General features: G+C 49.5%; 1 protein-coding gene and 1 long non-coding RNA gene across 8 annotated transcripts in view; one reads left to right on the top strand and one right to left on the bottom strand.

Annotated features, from left to right (window-relative positions):
- ARHGEF9 (Cdc42 guanine nucleotide exchange factor 9) overlaps positions 1–22,159 on the top strand; it is a 419,582-nt gene that overhangs the window by 57,113 nt on the left and 340,310 nt on the right. The gene's annotated exons all lie outside the window — the stretch shown is intronic.
- On the bottom strand, positions 3,205–8,930 carry LOC142831224 (uncharacterized). Its single transcript, XR_012906893.1, has 3 exons — positions 8,829–8,930; positions 8,449–8,536; positions 3,205–3,318 (listed from the first exon to the last, which is right to left on the bottom strand). It is a non-coding gene; the product is annotated as an uncharacterized LOC142831224 (long non-coding RNA).

A 22,159-nucleotide genomic window follows, 5' to 3' on the forward strand; every position in this document is an offset into this window, starting at 1 on the left:
AATAAATTAGCACACAAAATAGGGTTGCCCAGAAACCAAGAATTCTGTCCTGTGAAAAAATTGAAGGCTTTAAAATTTGCTTTTGTTTTACATTGAAATCAAAGGAAGAATAAAATATGCTAATAAAATCCAACTGTGCAAATAATTTTCCAATAGAAAAAAGGGCTGAAATCTTCAAATATATTGTTCACTTTGTGTAGTTTTCCAAGGTCTATGGCTGTGCAAAGGAATTTAGATGTCTCTGCACAAAATAATCCTGGAAAAGATAGATCCCTCACAGCAGCAGTCAAGATTTCTTCCTATTAGTTAATGTTTTTGATTTTGTCTCTTACATTGATGTACATGATTCATGGTGGTTGGTACATGGAAACGGTGAATAGATTGTCTGGAACCTCCAGTGGGCCATTTCTAGGTCATTGCTCTGTGCTTTTGCCACCGTGCATAATTAACATATGCAATTAGGTTGCCAGATACTTACACAAAAAATCCCGAACATGGCGGGGGACCAAGTTGTTGAGCAAAATACCCCCTAAAAACTAAAAACATGGGGGACCAAAGTTATTGAGCAAAAAAAGTAAACAAACAAACAAAACTGGAGCCCAAACTTGTTGGAAAAAAAAAATCAATGCACCTTTAAATTTCCACCACGCTCCATGCTCTCCCTACCCCCACCAGACATGGCAGGGGAAGAATGTCCCTGCTGGCCTTCCATCCACGAAAAACAGAAAATAACATATGTATTTTCTGGTTTTTTTTAATCGAACAGGGGCCACAAATACTGGACTGTCCAGGCGAAAACTAGACACTTGGCAACCCTATATGCAACTCATCACCACAAGCTATTATTATGGCCAAGAACCTAGCATGAGTCTAAAAATGGTCAGACATTTATATATCTCCATCCCCTGAGTTACATTAGATAGTAAATCATCCTGCTTCAGGGCATAAGTCAACTTCTGAGTGAGACTGTTAGGAAGAAACTTCTCCCAGGGGCAGGTTATTTCATAATTGTTCTTTCCTGGGATTCTTGCTCCTCCCTCTGAATTACCTACTATAGACTATGGCAAGAGCCAGCATGCTATACCAGATGGCCTGTGGGGCTGATCCGGGCTGGCAATTCTTAAATTCCTAACATTCATTTAACTGAAATCAGTGGAGTTATACCATGGCAAATTAGGTCCTGGGTGCTTAAATCATCCCTAATAGAAGAGTATAAAGTTCTAGCTTTGAACCTTTCCAGTGATGGTCATCCCAAAATCCCACCAGGCAATTGTTAAAAAAAGTAGCACTTTATTTAACTTGAATTTTTCCCAAAAGAGTGAAAGCCTCCCTTTAGAAAGAGTCCAAACCACTGAAAACCACATAATGTAACAGCCTTGCTGAAAGAGGTGATAAGCTAATCTCACTCTGGTCTGCTTCACCGATGGGAGACACACAAGTGGTGTGTGCTGCCAGACATTCATTGGATGATGTTCCTTGCCACAGCCCTTCTGTGTGATATTGGGCAAGTCCTTGGGCTCATTATCTTTATAGAGGGGGATAACCTGTCCCTTGCACATGTGCTGTGAGTATAGATATACTGTAGTTGTGTGAGGTGCTCAAACGCTGCCTTGTAAGTATCTAAGATAAGTGAATAACTGTAGGCACCCAAATCCACCTCTGAGCAGTTAAATAGGTCTGACTGTCAGAGCGCTCTCAAGTCTGACTGACTTCTGTCCCTCTGAAAACCAAGGCACTCTTTTTATAGGCGCTGGGATAGGGAGTTATCCTTTGAGAGCAGGGCTGGCTGGGAACACCTCTCTGAAGTATAAAATAGGAGAGTTCCTTCAGAGAAGACCGTCTGAGGCAGAATGAGGTATGGAGCAGATTGGCAGGCTCTGAAGAAAGGGTTCTAGTGTGGGAATGCAGTTAGAGCCATGGATTTTTTTGTATTTATTTCTTTGTCATTGCTAAAACTCTAAGATTTGGCTCTGTAACCCTTGAATGCCTGCAGTCACTAGTCTCCATGCTTTGGGATACCCAAGAACCTGCATCACAGATACTGAAATAAGGATTTAGGTGCCTGAATTTTGGCCACCAGATTTGAAACTGTTGGTCTGCACTACCAGGAACATTGACCTCTGGAGGAAGAAATTATTTATTTTTTAAAAAATCACATAAAACATTTGTAAAAATTAAACAAAAGTTTAATAACTTTGTCTCGCCCTGTCCTTGCAGTATAGTTCTTGTGACCAACATGCCTGAGCACCCATGTGGCCCCTACTGGATAGGATTTCAACCTTCAGGAACTGTGGCTCAGAATGTTTGTACTTATCAGGTAAATGTTGTGATCTTGCAGACTTTGGTTTTGCATGACTGGAAGATGGAGAAGCAGCATTTCTGCTTTTGTTGCATACTCTATGCAGGATTGAAGAGAAGAGAGCAATGCCGATGGCTCCAAACCCAACTTCCTTAAGGGCCATACTCTGCTTTTATATATCCCCAAACCATTATTACTTTTCTTAAAGCCAGAGGGCAAGAGAAATGTTCTCTCCCTGATGGATGCACTTAACACCTGCTGATTCCAACCGGAGTTATACACGTACACTGAGGTGTAACCAAATTTCCTGTAGTCCTATACAGTTTTATAGCCACCCAGTCCTGGCTCTCAGTGTTCTGTGCTATAATTTAGTGCTAATTTACCCCTAAATGTCTTCTAATTGCCCAGTAGTCAGTGGAAGTGTTGGTAATGCTGCTAGACAATATTGACCTCCCGTGGTTGAGCAAATTCTGTGGTTTGGCCACCAGTCAAGTCCTGAGGGTGCCAGAACAGAGAGGTTCAAGCTGTAGTCTGTGGAACAAATGGAAACGGGTGTAGTGGTCTACCTATGGATTTACGTTCGGTGCATTTTGAAGTGGTGAAGGAGGACAAGTTCACTGGGTCTTTTCCCTGTGGAGATTTGCCTTCAGAGTAAAAATGAATTGAGGGTGGCCTTATAATCTCCTTGGTTATGTCTTCAGAAAGCAGCCATAAAATGTGGCACAGTTAGCAGTCTGTGCCCACAGTGGGCCCGAGGCTGGACAAGTCCAGCGTGCATCAGCACAGGACCAATGTACATTGGCAAAGCTATTGGCAGGCATTGGAGTTGGGATAATATTGGCAGCACTATGTGAGGCCCTAAGTCAGATAGCAGAGGAGTTTCAGGTCGGAGGTACCACTTCCTCCTGAGACAGCAGGGTGATGATACGGTTGAATCCTAGCTCACACTGTTCATGGCTTTAGCTAGTCTGATTTTAGTCCCTCACATTCATCAGCAGTAAATTCGCTCACTGTCCAAGCTGAAAGAGAATTGTTGAAGAGATTTAGCACAATACAGAAAAGCACTGAAAAAGTACCTAATACATAGATCAAAATCCTTAGCTCTATGGCAGTTGATAGAGGGAAGAGTTACTTTGTTCCATAAATGATTATACAGGGAACTTTTTTTATCCATTTCTGTGGCAAGGTGGCTCTTCTTTAGCTGGGGAATGAATGTAATATGCTCTCCTTAAGGGCACCAGAGATGCCTGGACATGGGAGAGTCTGCAAAGGACGGGCCAAGCAGTGGTGTTCTGGAGACATTGCCTTTCTGATTTTCTTCCAGGCCTGCTGTCTTGCTGCATTTCCAAGCCTTGGCTTACATTCCAGATTGTCAGCACATGTCAGAACAGGGGGACAAAAGAACAGTGAGATAAAAAGCCCATCTGTAATGATGTTAATTGAACCTGATGTTGTTTCTTTATACTCAGATGCAGACTCTGTCCCAGTCACCCAGCTGCATGTGGCTGGCTTGAGCAATGCTCTGAAGCATGAAGAATACAAACTGACAGTCCCTTGTTGCAGGGAAGAGTCACAACTGTGAGAACTTACAACAGCCGTGCCAAGGGACTCAGAAGATGCTACTGTATCCATTCCCCTCTCCTGTTCAGGAGGCTTAAAGACCTGCCTGTTTTATTTAGTGCCAGTGTCAAGTTGGTGTGATGGACATGAGTCAAGGGACAAACAGGATTTTTCCTCACATTTCAAATGATAATGTGTGTGTCATGCGATGCTGACATCATTAATTTTATTTGAATGACCAGAGTCTAGGACAGGGGTCTCAAACTCCCATCTGTGGGCCATGCCCAGCCGGAGCAGTTGCGCTATCTAGCTTAGGAATTATCATCACTGAAGTCCTGTTTCTTCCTGCCACTGTCCTGCCCTCTCCCCTCTATGGTACTCTGTCCCCTGAGGACATGGCTTCAGAGATTACCTGGGGGGCCTGGTGCAAGAAGTGGAGCACAGCAGAGCAAGTGTGCCCACTGAATGTGCTCCACTTCCCCACATGTGGGGAGCCCAAATGCTTCTACCGCCCCCTCCCAAAACCATAGTGATCCCCGAAGCCACGTCCTAGGGGAGAGAGGGCAAGGCTTAGGGAATGTAATGGAGAGGCGCACCTCCCCGGGCCACTGGGACTCCCAGGCCTGACTGTGCAACTAGCCTACGGGCTGGGAGTTTGAAACCTCTGGTCTAGGGTGACGACTGCATTGGTGGTGTTCTGTTGCACTGACAGTGGTCACCATTGAAAAACAAACATCCACCAGTGGTTGCCACTGTGATGCCGTTGTCTCCACATGTATGGCAAAAGGAACTGGTAGTGGGGTCGCAGGCACTAGGGTGCGGTGACTGTCGGTGAAAGCCGATTATTGCTTTTAATGGAAAAGTGGAACACTGAAGCGTGGAAATGTGGAAGCTGTGAACAGCTTATTTGCCCAGTTCTTCCTCATGGCGGTGGAGGAATGGTGTAGAGTAGATTGCACCATTACAGGCTGTCATCTGTGTAACAACAAATGCTTCATAACTTGTCAGGGATTAAGAATGAGATTAGGCTACTTTTGCAATTCTTGTTCCTCCACTTTGAAACACCGGTAGACTAAATGTCAAAACAAGTGTTTACAAGCTCTCAGTTGTTCCTAGGGGAAAGGATTATGATTGGGGCCTGGGGTTGTAGAAACATGCCAGAGCACCAGCAGTGAGGTATGCCCTTAAGAATCACAGTCAGTTATTCACAGGCTGGTCTATAGGCAACCTCGCGTAATGGATTGAGCATAGCGTGAAACACCAGCATCTCCTGGGTTCGAATTCTATACCTGCTGCCAGTTCAGTGGCTGACTTTGGTCAAGTTGTTACATCTCTTTATGCCTAAATTTCCCATCTGTAAAATAGGGATAAAGGCTCTGATCTACTTCAGAGGGGAACATTAATGAACGAACCAATTGCACTGGTCTTTGGAAGTATGATGCAATAGCATAGTATAAATGATATTTAATGCATAGTATTAATGATATTTACTTGTCAGTGATGCAGTGGGAACAGATGGTTGGTTTTCCCAAGCAATGCTAGGGTGATGCGAGCATTGCACTATACTAGGATTATTTTCATTCACACTTCTACAGAAATTGCTCTAGTACAGTGGTCCCCAACCTTTTGGGGCTGCTGGGCTGGGTGGGGGCGGGGCCATGCATGCACTGCACGCCCAGGACGGGGACTGCGCATGTGCCCTGTGCCCAGGGGCAGGGACACAAGAATGGCTTGGGCTGGCACTGGTCACTAGGTGGGCGTGCACAAATGCCTTGGCGGGCGCCATGGCGCCCACGGGCACCGCATTGGGGATCACTGCTCTAGTATGTGGCATGAAAGAAACACATTACTGCCACTGTGCTTTGGCAATAGTTGGATTGCTATTTTTGTTCACAATGACATGTCTGAGAGAAACCATGATTATGGAAGTGACATTGCTGTGCAACTGGAGTCTTATCTCAGGGGGATTCCCTACTCTACCCGATCCAATTTTAGAAGCAGCAGAGGAATTCTGGGCTGGAGAGGCCTCTCACTGACTCTGGCTTTACACTGGACTAGCTCTGTTGTTTCAGTGGGACAAGTCCAGACATACTCTAGTTCAGGAGTGGGGAATCTTTTTTTGGGCCACTGGCTGCACACAAGTGAGAGGCAACCCCTCCCCCCCAAAAAAACAAAAACAAAACAACGACCCACCAAATCCTCAACTGAGAAGGAGAAAGTCTCTCCCTACATTTTCTTCACATACCAGAGCTTTTGGGGTGCTCAGGCTAGTCAGGTTAGTAGATTTTATGTGCTTCAGTCCCATGGTAGGGTAGCAGAGGGGCCGAAGCACAAACGTGAGCTCTCCAATACTGGGGGGTGGGGTGGGGGAGTCCTGAGCCTCAGGGGCTGGATCCAGGCAAGTCAGGGGCTGCATCCAGCTCCCAGATCTTAGGTTCCTTATCCATACTCTAATGTAAGTAGGAGGCAAATGAGACTCAGCCATTAAATTTGACATACAGCCTTAGTAAAATAACCTGGCACAGAAAACAAAGTTAAGGCAAAGCAAAGGGGCTAGAGAAGGGGAGCAATAATCATTACTTCTTAGGGTGTGTCTAGACTACAGGGTTTTTTCGAAAGAAGTGGCCTTTTTTTGAAAAAACTTCTGCGTCTAGACTGCTGCCGTGTTCTTTCAAATGTAAATTGAAAGAACACGGCAGTTTTTTCAACCATGGAAAACCTCATTTTACAAAGAAGAACGCCTTTTTTCGAAAGTGCTCTTTTGAAAAAGGCGCTATGTAATGCAAACTGTGCTTTTTTGAAAGAGAGCATCCAGACTACATGGGTGCTCTCTTTTGAAAAATAACGGCTTGCTTTTTTGAAAGTACTGGTTGTAGTCTAGACGCTCTTTTTTGAAAGAGGCTTTTTCTAAAGTATCTTATGAAAAAGCCTCTTTCGAAAGAGGCTTGCAGTCTAGACATAGCCCCCGTCTAGAAAGAGAGACACTTTGCTGATAATACTTAGGACAATCCAGAGATAAGTTCCTTACATGGAAATCTGAAGTGCTGGTTTCCTATAAATGGATGCGTTAAGATCTGGCACCTGAAAAATGGCCTCTCATTTTGTAGCTGCAATTTTCTGCCTAAAGTGGGTTGTACCTTCATTTCTTCTCCCCCACTTAACTGCTAGGTGAAATGATGGAACTGAGCTGTGTAATTGCCCAGTTCCAGATGCAAAATGCATCTTGTTGTGTGCACCCATAAAGCGAGGCCCACTTAACAATGCTTGGCTTCAGCTATTATAAATCAGCATAGCTCCATTGTCTTCCATAGAGTTACATTTATATATATAAACTGAAGACCTAGTCCTTTACCCTCAGTACTTAGTACAGGAAAGAGTTGTTCAAACTGTAAATAAGCATTATTATTATTATTTATTATTATATTATTATTAACAGTTATGATGGTGAAGCTAGCAGCAGAGTTTGCAGTGCCATGGAAGGCGCCTGGATTATAGTCTAGTCTAGGACAAAGTTCTACTTAATTTGAAAAAAACCTTAGATGTTTGTCCACTAGAGTCCATCAGGGTTACTTAACTTAGAAATTACATCTTTTAGTCTTCTGGATCTTGGGAGCTATGCATTGTAGATAGTTTAGCCCAAGTCATTCAGAGGGCTCTTCTGTATCTTTGTTTAAATTACTATAGAAAAAAGGGAAAAGACACCAACAACGTAGCTGCCTAAAAATAATGGGCCTGATTCTCATTTACACTAAGGCTGTAGAAATAGAAAAGGGTCTGAAAGTGCAAATTAGTGGCATGTACTTGAGGATCCCTTTACTCTGCCAGAGCAGTGGAAGGAGCCAGAGTAACCAAGAACCAGATCAGAGTGTCCTGAAAATTCTTCCAGTGTCAGAATTTTGTGACATTATCAGTCCATGGCTATTTGTATTTTGCCTTGAGTTTAACACACCAAGCAAAAACAATCAGAACTCCCACCGTATTATATCATAAAGGCTTTATGAACCAAGTGTTTTAAGCCCCCAGTCATCATGGTGTACCAATACACCCTGTGCTACATCTATGTAAATTGTGCCTGCACTAGGAATTCATATCAGTACTGTCAATGCTGTTCCCCATTCCAGCACTCTGGGTGCGTCTAGGCTGGCAAGATTTTGTGCAAAAGCTTGCCAGCTGTCTACATTGGCCTCTTGAATTTGTGCAAGAGCTCTGACGTTCTAATGTAAGAATTCAGTGCTTTTTGTGCAAATACTTTGACACTCCCGCTCAGGGATAAGTCCTCTTGCGCAAGAATACTTGCGCAAGAGGGCCAGTGTAGACAGGCACATTAATTTTTTGCGCAAGAAAGCCCAATGGCTAAAATGGCCATGAGAGCTTTCTTGAGCAAAAGTGCATCTATACTGGGCACGGATGCTTTTGCACAAAAGCATCCGTGCCAATCTAGATGCTCTTTTGCGGAAATGCTTTTAATGGAAAAAATTTTCCGTTAAAAGTATTTCCGCAAAATCATGCCAGTCTAGACACAGCCTCTGAGTGCAGAAGGCGAGGGCCCACAAGAGACACTAAAATACCTTGCCTCTAGATTTCCTGACCTTGGGAGTTAGGTTGCCACCACCAAGTAAAGAAACCCTTTCTTCTTGAACCCAGAAGAAAGCACTTGGGTACTTCCAGAGGGGTGCCCTAAAGAAAGAAAGAAAACAGCTGTAATCTCTGATAGCTGACCTCTCAGTCTTAAAAAGGTGTTTTTATTAACAAAACAAAAAGATATACTTGGTGAAGTATACTTGGTTGCTAGGTGTTATAGAGAAACCGAGAAAACAGATTAAAGTATAGAGAATTTCTTCCCTGGGATTCAGCTTTAAAGTTACAATGTATAGAGGACACATGGACTTAGCACAGAGAAGCTTAACCAAGCAACAAAACAAAGAAAATAACCTGATCACATCTAAATAAACATTCCCTATCTACTCACATATCTGTACTTCAGAGTCCAGTCCATTTCTATGCCTGGTATTCTTTGTAGGCATGGTAGTCCTGCCTGGTTCAATTCATCTTGTTCCCCCTGGTTTAAACTCACACAAAGAAAAACAGCAGTCAGGTACCCCTTTCAATTCAAATCTCAAAACTTTCTTCTCATTGGCTCTCCTGGCTCCCTGCCAGAATTTCATAGCTACCTGAGTTTAACCTCAGGTTATGTGGAATCTTTATCTCTGGAGATATTTAAGAGTAGGTTAGATAGACATCTATCAGGGATGGTCTAGATGGTGCTTGGTACTGCCGTGAAGGCAGGGTCCCTTGATGACCTCTCAAGGTCCCTTCCAGTTCTGTGTTCTGTGATTCTCTTGTCTTATCATCAGGAGTACAGAAAATAATTTTTCACTCTCCTCCTTGTAACAACCTGTAGGTACTTGAAAGGTATTATCATGTCCCCTCTCAGTTTTCTCTTTTCCAGACTAAACAAATCCAGATCTTTCAATTTTATCTCATAAGTTATGTTTTTTAGAACTTTAATAATTTTCGTTGCTTTTCTCTGGACTTTTTCCCATTTGTCCACATCTTTCCTGAAATGTTGCACCTAGAACTGGTCACAGTACTCCAGTTGAGGCCTAATCAGTGCAGAGTGGAAGAATTACTTCTTGTAACAGGGAGTTTTGAGGGGGAGTTCTCCCAGTAAAGAAGGAGCAAATACTGGACCCTTGAGGTAAGTGGCTGTCTGTAGTGTGTATTTGGGGGTTACTTGCTCTGTGCTGAACTTGTGTTTGTTTGTTTGTTGGTTTTGTTTGTTTGTTTGACGGAGCATGTGCTATGGCTGGCAGTTGGAAGTTGTGAGCTTCTAAAGGTTTGAAATCTAGAAGCCTCTGTTAATTGGCTGAGCCTTAATCAGCGGGCGGGGCTACCAGGAAGGCAAGGGCTTTATAAAACAGTGAGTCAATGACCAGGGACTTTGCAAACAGTTTTGAGGGGGAATTTAGAAGGGGAGTGAGAAGGGGCCAAGGTACACTTGCCATTCTTTATAGTTTAGTTTAAAGGTTTTAATCAGAACTTCCTGATTTAATTAAAAACCCTATCAATAACCTAGGTAGCTGTTGGGGAGAATGCAGGCAGAAGCCCAGCAGCAGAGTAGGGGCTATCCTGTTTACTGCACTCAGTGTAGCATGTATGATTACCTGCCCTATAGACAGGTGGTGTATGTGTGCATTTGGTGCAAGGAGCTCCTGGCCCTCAGAGACCGAGTACAGGCTTTGGAGGCCAGGGTGGCTGAACTGGAGCAGCTGAGGGAGGCAAAGAAGTACGTAGATGAGGCTTTCCGGGACACTGTAGCACTGTCCCACCTCCAGTCAGACAGCCCCTGAGCTGTGAAGGAGGACGAAAGGCTCAGGGAAGGAGAGCAGTCACCGAGAGCAGAGCGAAAACTTCCCACTGTTGGGACCCTCCTTCCAGATGTTGGGCTATCTTTTCACACTGAGGTTACCTCTCCAGGGGAGGGAACTCTAGTCAGTAGGAAATGGCAGGCTTTAGTAATGGGAGATTTGATCATTAGAAATGTAGATAGCTGGGTTTGCGATGACCGGGAGAACCGTATGGTGACTTGCCTGCCTGGTGCGAAGGTTGTGGATCTCTCAAGGCATCTAGATAGACTTATGTGTAGTGAGGGGGAGGAGCCAGTGGTCATGGTACATGTAGGTACCAATGACATAGGGAAGGGTAGCAGAGATGTCCTGGAGGCCAAATTTAGGTTGCTAGGAAAGAGATTGAAATCCAGGACCTCTATGGTGGCATTCTCAGAAATGCTTCCAGTTCCACGTGCAGGGCCAAGTAGGCAGGCAGAGCTTCAGAGTCTCAATGCGTGGATGAGATGATAGAAGAGGGGTTTAGCTTTATGAGGAACTGGGGAAACTTTCGGGATAGAGGGAGCCTATACAGGAAGGATGGGCTCCACCTAAACCAAAGTGAATCCAGACTGCTGGCACTTAACATTAAAAAGCAGAGCAGTTTTTAAACTAAGAGATGGGGGAAAGCCGATTGGTGCAGAGGAGCATGTGGATCGGACAGAGATGTATCTTAGAGGACAGTCTATTGATAGAGATTCTCTAGGTTTTACTCAGGAGGAGAGGATGGAAGAGGATAAAGTATGGGCCAGATCAGAAGAAAAACATTCACATAAAAAAGAATCTGACACATCAGAAAAGGGCAGACAAATAAACAGTGACAAGTTTTTAAAGTGCTTGTTGTTGTTGTTCGTCCATCGTATTCGAAGAGAACCTTGACATCTAATGGGTTATGGACTGTCCATGGTGTGTCCGCAAATGGCTGATAAGGCCGATACGGGCACGGAATGTTCTGCCACATGTCGGGCAGACATGTGTGGGCACCACTGTTGCAGCTTTTGCAACTCTGGCTTTATGGAGTGCTCGCTTCTCTTGTGCTATGGTTGTCCTTCTGGCTTCAGATGTTTGACAGCCTTGGTAGATCAGCGTGTGCCATGTTGATCGGTCTTGTGCCAAGGTCTCCCAGGAGGTGGTGAGAGACTTGAGAGAGGACTTGAGAGAGGCTTTAAGCGTATCTTTGTATCGCTTCTTTTGTCCCCCGTGCGATCGCTTCCCTTGAAACAGCTCACCATAGAAGATGCGATGATCTGGCATCCTTGCAACATGGCCTGCCCAGCATGTCTGAGCTTTCATCAGCAGGGTGTAAACTGACGGCAGACCTGCTCTAGAAAGGACTTCTGTGTCTGGCACCTTATCCTGCCACCGGATCCTCAGAAGTCTGCGGAGGCAAATCGTGTGGAAGTGGTTCAGTTGCCTAGCGTGCCTCCTGTATACAGTCCAAGTCTCACTGGCATACATCAGGGTAGTTAACACTACTGCTCGATAGACTTTAAGCTTTGTAGCAAGGCTTATTCTACGGCGGTCCCACACTTTGGTCAACAGTCTGCCGAATGCAGAGCTTGCCTTGGCGACTCTGCAGTTGACCTCGATGTCAATTGTCACTGAGCGAGAGAGGGTGCTGCCAAGATATGTAAATTGGTCCACTGCTTGCAGCTTTTGTCCCTTCACTGTGATGGTGGGCACTTGATGTTGAGCTTTCGGAGCTGGCTGGTGCATCACTTCGGTTTTCTTTGTGTTGATGAGAAGGCCGAAGTTGTCGCATGCTGCTGCGAATTTGTCCATGCTGGCTTGCATTTCCTGCTCTGATCCAGCATTCAGGGCGCAGTCATCAGCAAAAAGGAGATCTCGTAGCACAGTCTCCTTTATCTTGGTGACAGCCTGGAGTCTTCGCAGGTTAAACAGTTTCCCATCGGTCCTGTATCTCAGTCTGATTCCCAAGGAACTGTTCTGAAAGGCGTCTGACAGCATGGCTGAAAACATTATGCTGAACAGGGTCGGTGCCAGCACACACCCTTGCTTGACGCCGTTTATGACGGGAAAGGCCTCTGAAGCTTCTCCATCATCCAGAACACGAGCCATCATGCCGTCATGGAACTGACGTACCATCAAGATGAATCTGTCAGGGCACCCAAACTTCGACATGATGCGCCACAGACCTTCGCGACTGACAGTGTCAAAAGCCTTGGTGAGATCCACGAAGGTGGTGTACAGTTCACGATTCTGCTCTTGACACTTCTCTTGAAGCTGTCGGGCTGCGAAGATCATATCCACCGTGCCACGCTCTTTGCGGAAGCTGCACTGTGTCTCGGGTAATAAACCCTGTTCCAGATGGTCAATCAGACGATTCAGCAACACTCGTGCAAGGATCTTACCTGCGATGGAAAGCAGTGATATTCCTCTATGATTATCGCAAACTTGTCGATTTCCTTTCCTCTTGTAGAGGTGTACGATGGACGCGTCTTTCAGTTCCTGAGGAATAGATCCTTGATTCCAGAAGGACTGGAACAGCTGAGTGAGTTTGTCGACAAGCACTGCACCACCACCCTTATAGACTTCCGCTGGGATCGCATCAGATCCTGGGGCCTTGCCACTGGACAGCTGGCTGATGGCCTGTAAGGTTTCAGTCTCTGATGGTGAGACATCCAGGCTGTGGTTGATATCCGCCTGGGGCATTCTATCAATCACCTCGTTATTGATGGAAGATGGGCAGTTCAGTACGGATTGGAAGTGCTCAGCCCAACGCTGTAAAATCAGAGCCTTCTCAGTAATGAGAGTTGCACCATCTGAGTCCAGTAGAGGGGAACTCCCTGAGGGCTGAGGTCCATACAAGGATCTAAGGGCTTCGTAGAACCGTTTGGAATCGTTTCTATCAGAAAACTTCTGGATTTCATCTGCTTTGGCACTCAACCAGGAGTCCTGCATCTTGCGAAGCTTGCTCTGTACGATCCTGCGAATGTTGTTGAAGGCATTTTTCTTAGCTGTTGACGATGGGTCATTCTGGTGAGCACGGTGAAGGCGATGCTTTTCAGCAAGTATGGCCTTGATCTCTTCATCGTTTTCATCAAACCAGTCCTGCTGTTTCCTGTGTGAGGGTCCAAGAACCTTTAGTGCAGAAGAGTGCACAATATCAGAAGAAAAACATTCACATAAAAAAGAATCTGACACGTCAGAAAAGGGCAGACAAATAAACAGTGACAAGTTTTTAAAGTGCTTGTACACAAATGCTAGAAGTCTAAAAAATAAGATAGGTGAACTAGAGTGCCTTGTGTTAAAGGAGTATACTGATATAATAGGCATCACAGAAACCTGGTGGAGTGAAGACAATCAATGGGACACAATCATTCTGGGATACAAAATATATCGGAAGGACAGAACAGGTCGTGTGGGTGGAGGAGTGGCACTATATGTGAAAGAAAATTTAGAATCAAATGAAGTAAAAATCTTAAATGAATCAACATGTTCCATAGAATCCCTATGGATGAATCACCATGTTCCATAGAATCGCTATGGATATTAATTCCCTGCTCTAATAAGAATATAACAATAGGGATCTATTATTGACCACCTGATCAGGACCGTAATAGTAACTATGAAATGCTAAGGGAGATTAGAGAGGCTATCAAAATAAAGAACTCAATAATGGTAGGGAATTTCAACTATCCCAATATTGACTGGGTACATGTCACCCCAGGACAAGATGCAGAGACAATAGTAAAGAATAAAGTTGTCAGACCCATAGAAGAATATAATTTGTTGGGCAAAAGTCAACATGGTTTCTATAAAGGGAAAACATGTCTTACTAATCTATTAGGGTATGTCTACACTACAGTGCTAATTCGAACTAAGCTAATTTGAACTAACGGATCCAGACTAAAAAACTAGTTCGAATTAGCGTTTTGCTAATTCGAACTAGCATGTCCACATTAAGTGGACCCTGAACCGGGGTTAAGGATGGCCGGAAGCAGTGCCGGCAGGGCATCAGATAAGGACTTAGAGCGTGGAGCTGCTGCCTCAGGCTAGTCGAGGGCTGTGCTTAAAGGGTCCCGTCCCCCACCCCGTACAGACAGTTCTCAGGGGTGCCCCGCTTGCAAAGCAGTCCTGGCTTGGAGTGCCCTGAGTGCCCACACTGGGCACATCATAGCACTCGGCCATCAGCCCGGCTGCACTTGCCGCAGGCTGCCATCTGGGGAGAGGGGGCAATTGGGGGGCTGCAGGAGAGCTTCCACCCCCAGAAGCCCGCAGAGCCAGCCCAGTCCTCCCCATCGGGGGCTCGTACCCCATTCCTCCCTCACCTCCTTCCACTTACCCTTCCCTAGCCCCCCTTCCTGATGTACAAAATAAAGAAAACGTGTGTTCAAAAATAGAATCTCTCTTTATTGAACAAAACTCGGGGAGACTGGGAAAAGGAGGTGGGAGAGGGGAAGAGAGAGGGTGGGAGAGGGGAGGGCAACTACAATGATCAGGGGTTTGTAACAGGTCCCATATGAAGAGAGGCTAAAGAGACTGGGACTTTTCAGTTTAGAAAAGAGGAGACTGAGGGGGGATAGGATAGAGGTCTATAAAAGCATGAGTGGGGTGGAGAGGGTGCATCAAGAAAAGTTCTTCATTAGTTCCCATAATAGAAGGACTAGAGGACACCAAAGGAAAGGAATGGGTAGCAGGCTTCAAACTAGTAACAGAAAGTTGTTCTTCACAAAGCAAAGAGTCAACCTGTGGAACTCCTTGCTGCAGGAGGCTGTGAAGGCTAGAACTAGAACAGAGTTTAAAGAGAAGTGAGATAAAGTGATGGAGGTTGGGTCCATGGAGTGGTATTAGCCAGGGCGTAGGAGTGGTGTCCCTGCCCAAAGTTTGTGGAAGGCTGGAGAGGGATGGCATGACACAAATGGCTTGGTCACTGTCTTTGGTCCATCCCTTCCAGGATCCCTAGGGTTGGCCACTGTCGGCAGACAGGCTACTGGGCTAGATGGACCTTTGGTCTGACCCAGTACGGCCATTGTAAGCTCAGGGCTCAGGGTCGGGGGTCTCAGTGGACCACCTTGATTTTCATGCACACCTGCTCCTGGGTGGCCAGGCTGGCAGCTCTCCTGCCCTAGATGGCCACTTTCCTGTGCCTAGTGCAGAGGTCATGGACGAGGTCCACGATGTCCGCACTAGACCAGGCTGGTGCCCATCTCTTGCGGTCCAGGGCAAGCTCCCGGGAGCTGCCAGCCTGGTCCCGGGAAGAGGGGGAGGGCTGGGGGGCATCGGGTGGCTGGCTCGAGCCATGCCAGGTGCAGGGTCTGCTGGCTGGGTGCTGGCAGGCTTGCACCTGGCACGGGCACCATAGCCAGCCCGTGCCCCTTTAAGGGGTCCGGGGCCGGGAGGGGGGGCATACGAGTTTCCCTGGTGTTGGGCAGAGTGGCCACCAGGGAAAGCTGGGGAGGGCTAGCCTCCCACTAGTTCGAATTAAGGGGCTACACACCCCTGAATTCAAACTAGTAATTTCAAACTAGGCTTAGTCCTCGTAGAATGAGGTTTACCTAGTTCGAACTAAGCGCTCCGTTAGTTTGAATTAAGTTCGAACTAGCGGAGCGCTAGTGTAGTCCGTTAGTTCGAATTAACTTTGTAGTGTAGACATACCCTTTGAGTTATTTGAAGGGGTCAACAAACATGTGGACAAGGGGGATCAAGTAGACATAGTGTACTTAGATTTCCAGAAAGCCTTTGACAAGGTCCCTCACCAAAGGCTCTTACGTAAATTAAGTTGTCATGGGATAAGAGGGAAAATCTTTTCATGAACTGAGAATTGGTTAAAAGACAGGAAACAAAGGGTAGGAATAAACGGTAAATTTTCAGAATGGAGAGAGGTAACTAGTGGTGTTCCCCAAGGGTCAGTCCTAGGACCAATCCTATTCAACTTATTCTTAAATGATCTGGAGAAAGGGGTAAACTGTGAGGTGGCAAAGTTTGCAGATGATACTAAACTGCTCAGGGTAGTGAAGACCAAAGCAGACTGTGAAGAACTTCAAAAAGATCTCACAAAACTAAGTGATTGGGCAACAAAATGGCAAATGAAATTTAATGGGGAAAATGTAAAGTAATGAACATTGGACAAAATGTTCATACCCGAAGTATACATATAATATGATGGGGGCTAATTTAGCTACGACTAATCAGGAAAGAGATCTTGGGGTCATTGTTACGCCTCTACCTTGGAGGCAGGGGAAAAGAAGGGGGGGGGCCCCCCCCCTTTTACTATCTAGAGAGACACCGGACCCTAAATCCGTTTTCTCAAGTGCTAACCTTTAATTTCTCACACACACACCGCGTTGCCGATTCCGAACAGCACGCCCGTGGTGCCAATGACCACCCTCTCGGAGAAGGGTGAGAGGGAGGGGGTCCGGGCCCGCCCTCACTCCGGACCCCGACCCAGGGCCCTAAAGCCAGGACGCTAGTCCCAGCCAATGACGGGGGGGGTGTTTGCAACCCTAAACTCCCCCGTACTCGGGTACCGCGGCCCAGCCCTGGGTCACTTCTCCCTCTTCCCCCGAGTCCCCCCTTGCTGCGGCTCACCGGCCCCCGGGGTTGTGCCTCACCCAGGGGCGCCAGTAGCCGCTACCTTCCGGTTCCCCCGGTGTGCTCCCCGTCACCCGGGCTCCCCTCTGGACGGGCGTCCCGGCGTTTAAATTGCCCGCCCGGCGCCGGTGGATGACGCCCCCCCCGACGTCCATCTCGTGCGCCGCCTGTGCCCGTCGCGGGGGTGACGTCACACCCCGCGCCGAATTGCACGGACGCCGCTCCCCTGGGCGGCGTCCGCTGGCTGCCCCGAACCGCGTCTCCCGGCGGTCGGGGGGAGCCCGTGCCGCGGCCGGCTCAGAGAGTGGCGGGGCGGCCCCGCCACACACCTTCCCCCTTATGTCCGAGTCTCTCCTTACCGGCCCGCCCTCTAATGTTTCGTCTATACGTGACAGGCAGTCCGCGTTCCCGTTCGCGGCTCCTGCCCGGTGTGTCACCTGGAATTGGTACGGTTGCAGGCTCAGGTACCACCTTAACACTCGTGGGTTGGTCTCCTTCATCGTCTGCATCCACTGCAGTGGCGCGTGGTCCGTTACCACGGTAAATTTTCCCCCTACAAGAAAATACCGCAGTGAGTCAATTGCCCATTTTAGAGCCAGGGCCTCCTTCTCTATCGTTGCGTACGCCTTCTCCCGGGGAAATAACTTGCGGCTCAAATATAAAATAGGATGACCCTCGCCCCCCTCCTCCTGGGTCAAGACAGCCCCTAGACCGGCTTCTGACGCGTCAGTCTGTAATATGAAGGGTTTATCGAAGTTTGGCTGTGCCAGCACTGGCGCGCATACCAACCGTCCTTTTAGCTCTTGGAAGGCTGTCTCACATTCTGGGGTCCATCTTACCCGGTCGGGTTGTCCTTTTCGGGTGAGGTCTGTGAGGGGGGCGGCTATCGATGCGAAATTAGGTATAAATCGTCTATAATACCCTGCTAAGCCGAGAAATTGCCTTACTCGTCTTTTCGTAGTTGGGGTGGGGTATTCGCGTACCGCCTGAACTTTGTCTATCAGGGGTCTGAGTTCCCCCTTCCCTACTGTATATCCTATGTACGAGACCTCCGACTTCCCAAACTGACATTTTTTTGGGTTGGCAGTTAGGCCTGCCTGGTGTAGGGTTGCCAATATCGCCCTCAGGTGTTCCAGATGTTCTTCCCAGGAATTGCTGTACACGATGATATCGTCGATATAGGCGGCTGCGTAGTTCTGGTGATCTTTCAAGACGCGGTTCATCAGTCTCTGAAATGTCGCTGCGGCCCCGTGTAGTCCGAACGGCATTTTCGTAAACTGATATAATCCGAAGGGGGTGGCGAACGCCGTCTTCACCTGTGCTTCTGCTTCCAGGGGGATCTGCCAGTAGCCTTTCGTCAGGTCTAATGTTGACAGGTATATGGCCCCTCCCAGGCGGTCCAGCAGCTCATCTATCCGCGGCATGGGGTAAGCATCAAAACGGGATATGGCATTTACTTTTCTGAAATCTATACAGAACCTAACGGACCCGTCGGGTTTAGGCACTAGGACAATGGGGCTCCGCCACTCGCTATGGGATTCCCGTATCACTCCCCAATCTAGCATAGCTTGGAGCTCCTCCTTTACCGTACCCCACAGTTTCCGGGGCAGCGGGCGCATATTGTCCCGTACCACCTTCCCAGGCTCCGTCCTAATTTCGTGTTGCACTAGTGTCGTTTGCCCGGGGCGGCTGGTCAACACCTCCTTGAACCCCTCGAGGAGGCCTCGTAGCTGTTCTCGTTGTACGCGGGAGAGGTCTTCGCCGACCTGTATCCCGTCTAGCCTGATCTCGGGTTCTCCCCAGGGCCCGAACTCGATGTCGGTTGACCGGGGTTCTACTAGGAGGGCCTCTCGGGGGTTCCATTTCTTTAACAAATTAACGTGGTAGATTTGTGCCTCTACCCGGTTTCTATTCACCCGGACCTCATAGTCGACAGGCCCCACCCTCCGCAATACTCGGAAGGGTCCCTGCCAGTGGGCTAACAATTTCGACTCCCCGCTAGGCAGTAACAAGAGGACTTGGTCTCCGGGTTCGAACTCCCGTACCTGGGCCTTCTTATCATAGTTCTCTTTCTGTCGGTCTTGTGACTTTTTCAGGTTCCCTTGGGCCCACTCTGCCAAGTCGTGCAGGGTCCTCTTTAACTTGCCTACATATTGGGCTGTCCCCAGTGCGGTGGAGTTATCGGCCTCCCAGCCTTCCCTTACCAAGTCCAGGATGCCTCGCGGTCGTCGCCCGTACAGTAACTCAAACGGGGAATATCCCAAGGATGACTGGGGAACCTCTCGCACCGCGAACATCAGAGCTGGGAGAAGTTTGTCCCATTCGCGGGGGTCGTCCTGCGCGAATTTCCTCAACATTCCTTTCAGGGTGCGGTTAAAACGTTCCACCAGGCCATCGGTCTGCGGGTGGTATACCGAGGTCCGGATCTTCCGTATCTGCAACACCTTACATAACTCCGTCATTACTTTGGACGTCAAATTCGTCCCTTGGTCCGTTAACAGTTCTTTGGGTAACCCAACCCATGAGAACAGTTTTACTAACGCCTCCGCTATTACGGGGGCGGTGGCCCGTTTTAGGGGTATGGCCTCCGGCCAGCGGGTCGCATAGTCCACAATGACCAAAATGAAACTATGCCCCCGTGCGGATTTCTCGAGAGGCCCTACCAAGTCTAGTGCGACCCGCTCAAAGGGGGTCCCTACCACGGGGAGGGGGACTAACGGCGCTGGGGGTACCCGATTGGTGGATGTCTTTTGGCACTGGGGACACGAGCCGCAGAAGTCCTTGATTTCCTGGTAGACCCCGGGCCAATAAAATCGTTGCAATACCCTCTGCTGGGTCTTTTCCGCCCCTAAGTGTCCGGACCACGGGTGTTCGTGGGCTAGCTCTAAGACCTTCCACCGATAAGGTCGCGGTACCAGGAGCTGCCACCGCTCCTCCCCGGGGAGCTCCCCTTCTGCTACCCGGTATAAACGGTCCCCCTTCACCTCAAAGCGCGGTCCTCTGGGTTGGCGTGTGGGTCCTCCCGGCTGGGGGTCTTCCGTCGTTTGAATCTGGGCCCAGGCCGCCCGCAGGGTGGGGTCTTCCCTTTGCTGCACCAGGAAGTCTCCTTCCTCCACCTCCAGGCGGACGATCGTCGGGGTCCCCTCTGCTTTCTTTGCGTGCCCCGGATCCGCATGTTCCTCGTCCCCTTGGGCTACCAGTGTCCCGCGTTCGTCCTCTCCTCCTTGTCCGGCTGGCACGGCCTCGCCCCACTGGCTCAAGAGTCTTTTTAGTCCCGGCCAATCCCGCCCCACCAGTAGCGGGTAGGCCAACTTGGGGCCTACCGCCACTATACAGTCCTCCTCCAACACCCCATCCCCGATCCGTACTCGTATGGTGGGGTAGTGGTGAACGTCCCCGTGGACACACCGGAGCACTATGGTGGGGCCCTTAGCCTGCTTGGGGTATATTACATCCTCCCGGACTATGGTCTGCCCGCACCCGGAGTCTAGTATTGCCTCCACCGGGCGTCCCTCGACCCACAGTTCCCTGATTACCTGTGCGGTGCTTGGGGCTCCACGCCTCTGGCCGAAGGTACAGTCCATCATAGGGCAGTCCCGTTTGTAATGGCCTTCTTGGCCGCATTGGTAACACGCCCCTCTGGGCGCCCCCTCCGGTGGTGGAACCCCTGGTCCAGTCTCGGTTGCCCGGTCGACCTTCGGCTCCGTTAGGGGTCGGCTCCATCGTGGGGCGAGCCTCCTCTCCGGTAGGGGTCCTAAGGGGCCTCTCCGGCCCTCCCCACTCCGTAAAGGTGTGGCTGGTTTCGCCGGGGTTGGTTCACCCTTTCTGGGTTCTCGTGGCGGCCCGCCGGTGGGTTTTCCCTCTATCCCCTCCGCGGCCAAAAAGTGCTCCATCAGAGTCACGGCTTCGTCTAGGGTTTCGGGGAGATGGCGGCGCACCCACCGCTGCCCTTCCGTGGGGAGTATCCGCATGTATTGTTCTAGGATGACCATGTCGGCCACCTGTGTCCCCGTCTTATTCTCGGGCTCCAGCCACCGCATGCCCGCCTCCTTCACCCTTTGGGCCACCGCTCGTGGCCGCTCCAGTGGGTCATACCTGGCCTCCCGGAACCTCCGTCGGTGGGTCTCTGGGGTTACGCCCAACTGGTCGAGGACGGCTTCCTTTACTTTATAGTAACATAAGGCGTCCCGTGCCGACATCCCGCGATAGGCCAGCTGGGCGGGTCCGGACAGGTAGGGCGCCAACAGGGTTGCCCAATGTTCCTGCGGCCACCTAGCCGCGGTGGCTACCCGCTCGAAGGTGACCAAGAAGGCTTCCGGGTCGTCGTCCGGTCCCAGCTTTGTCAACCGTATGGGTAGTCGGGCTCCGCTGTCCTCGTCCACTCCCGGCGTACCGGCCACAGCCCCCATGACAGCTCCCCGCGGCTCCCTGGCCGCTTGCTCCTGACGCTCTTGCAGCTGGTTCAGCAACTGCTGCAGGGCCTGCATCTGCTGCTGCTGCTGGACCTTTTGCGTCTCAGTCCACCATTCTATGATCCGGTTGGGTTCCATTTCGGCTAAGAGTTAAACCTTCGTTAATATCGCTTATCGTCCCCCCTAGACCCCTGTTTCGGGGCCCCTTGCCCACATTCTCCACCACGTGTTACGCCTCTACCTTGGAGGCAGGGGAAAAGAAGGGGGGGGGCCCCCCCCTTTTACTATCTAGAGAGACACCGGACCCTAAATCCGTTTTCTCAAGTGCTAACCTTTAATTTCTAACACACACACCGCGTTGCCGATTCCGAACAGCACGCCCGTGGTGCCAATGACCACCCTCTCGGAGAAGGGTGAGAGGGAGGGGGTCCGGGCCCGCCCTCACTCCGGACCCCGACCCAGGGCCCTAAAGCCAGGACGCTAGTCCCAGCCAATGACGGGGGGGGTGTTTGCAACCCTAAACTCCCCCGTACTCGGGTACCGCGGCCCAGCCCTGGGTCACTTCTCCCTCTTCCCCCGAGTCCCCCCTTGCTGCGGCTCACCGGCCCCCGGGGTTGTGCCTCACCCAGGGGCGCCAGTAGCCGCTACCTTCCGGTTCCCCCGGTGTGCTCCCCGTCACCCGGGCTCCCCTCTGGACGGGCGTCCCGGCGTTTAAATTGCCCGCCCGGCGCCGGTGGATGACGCCCCCCCCGACGTCCATCTCGTGCGCCGCCTGTGCCCGTCGCGGGGGTGACGTCACACCCCGCGCCGAATTGCACGGACGCCGCTCCCCTGGGCGGCGTCCGCTGGCTGCCCCGAACCGCGTCTCCCGGCGGTCGGGGGGAGCCCGTGCCGCGGCCGGCTCCGAGAGTGGCGGGGCGGCCCCGCCACAGTCATCATGGATAGTT

This window comes from Pelodiscus sinensis, chromosome 13 (assembly GCF_049634645.1).
Source record: "Pelodiscus sinensis isolate JC-2024 chromosome 13, ASM4963464v1, whole genome shotgun sequence".
Lineage (NCBI taxonomy): Eukaryota > Metazoa > Chordata > Testudines > Trionychidae > Pelodiscus > Pelodiscus sinensis.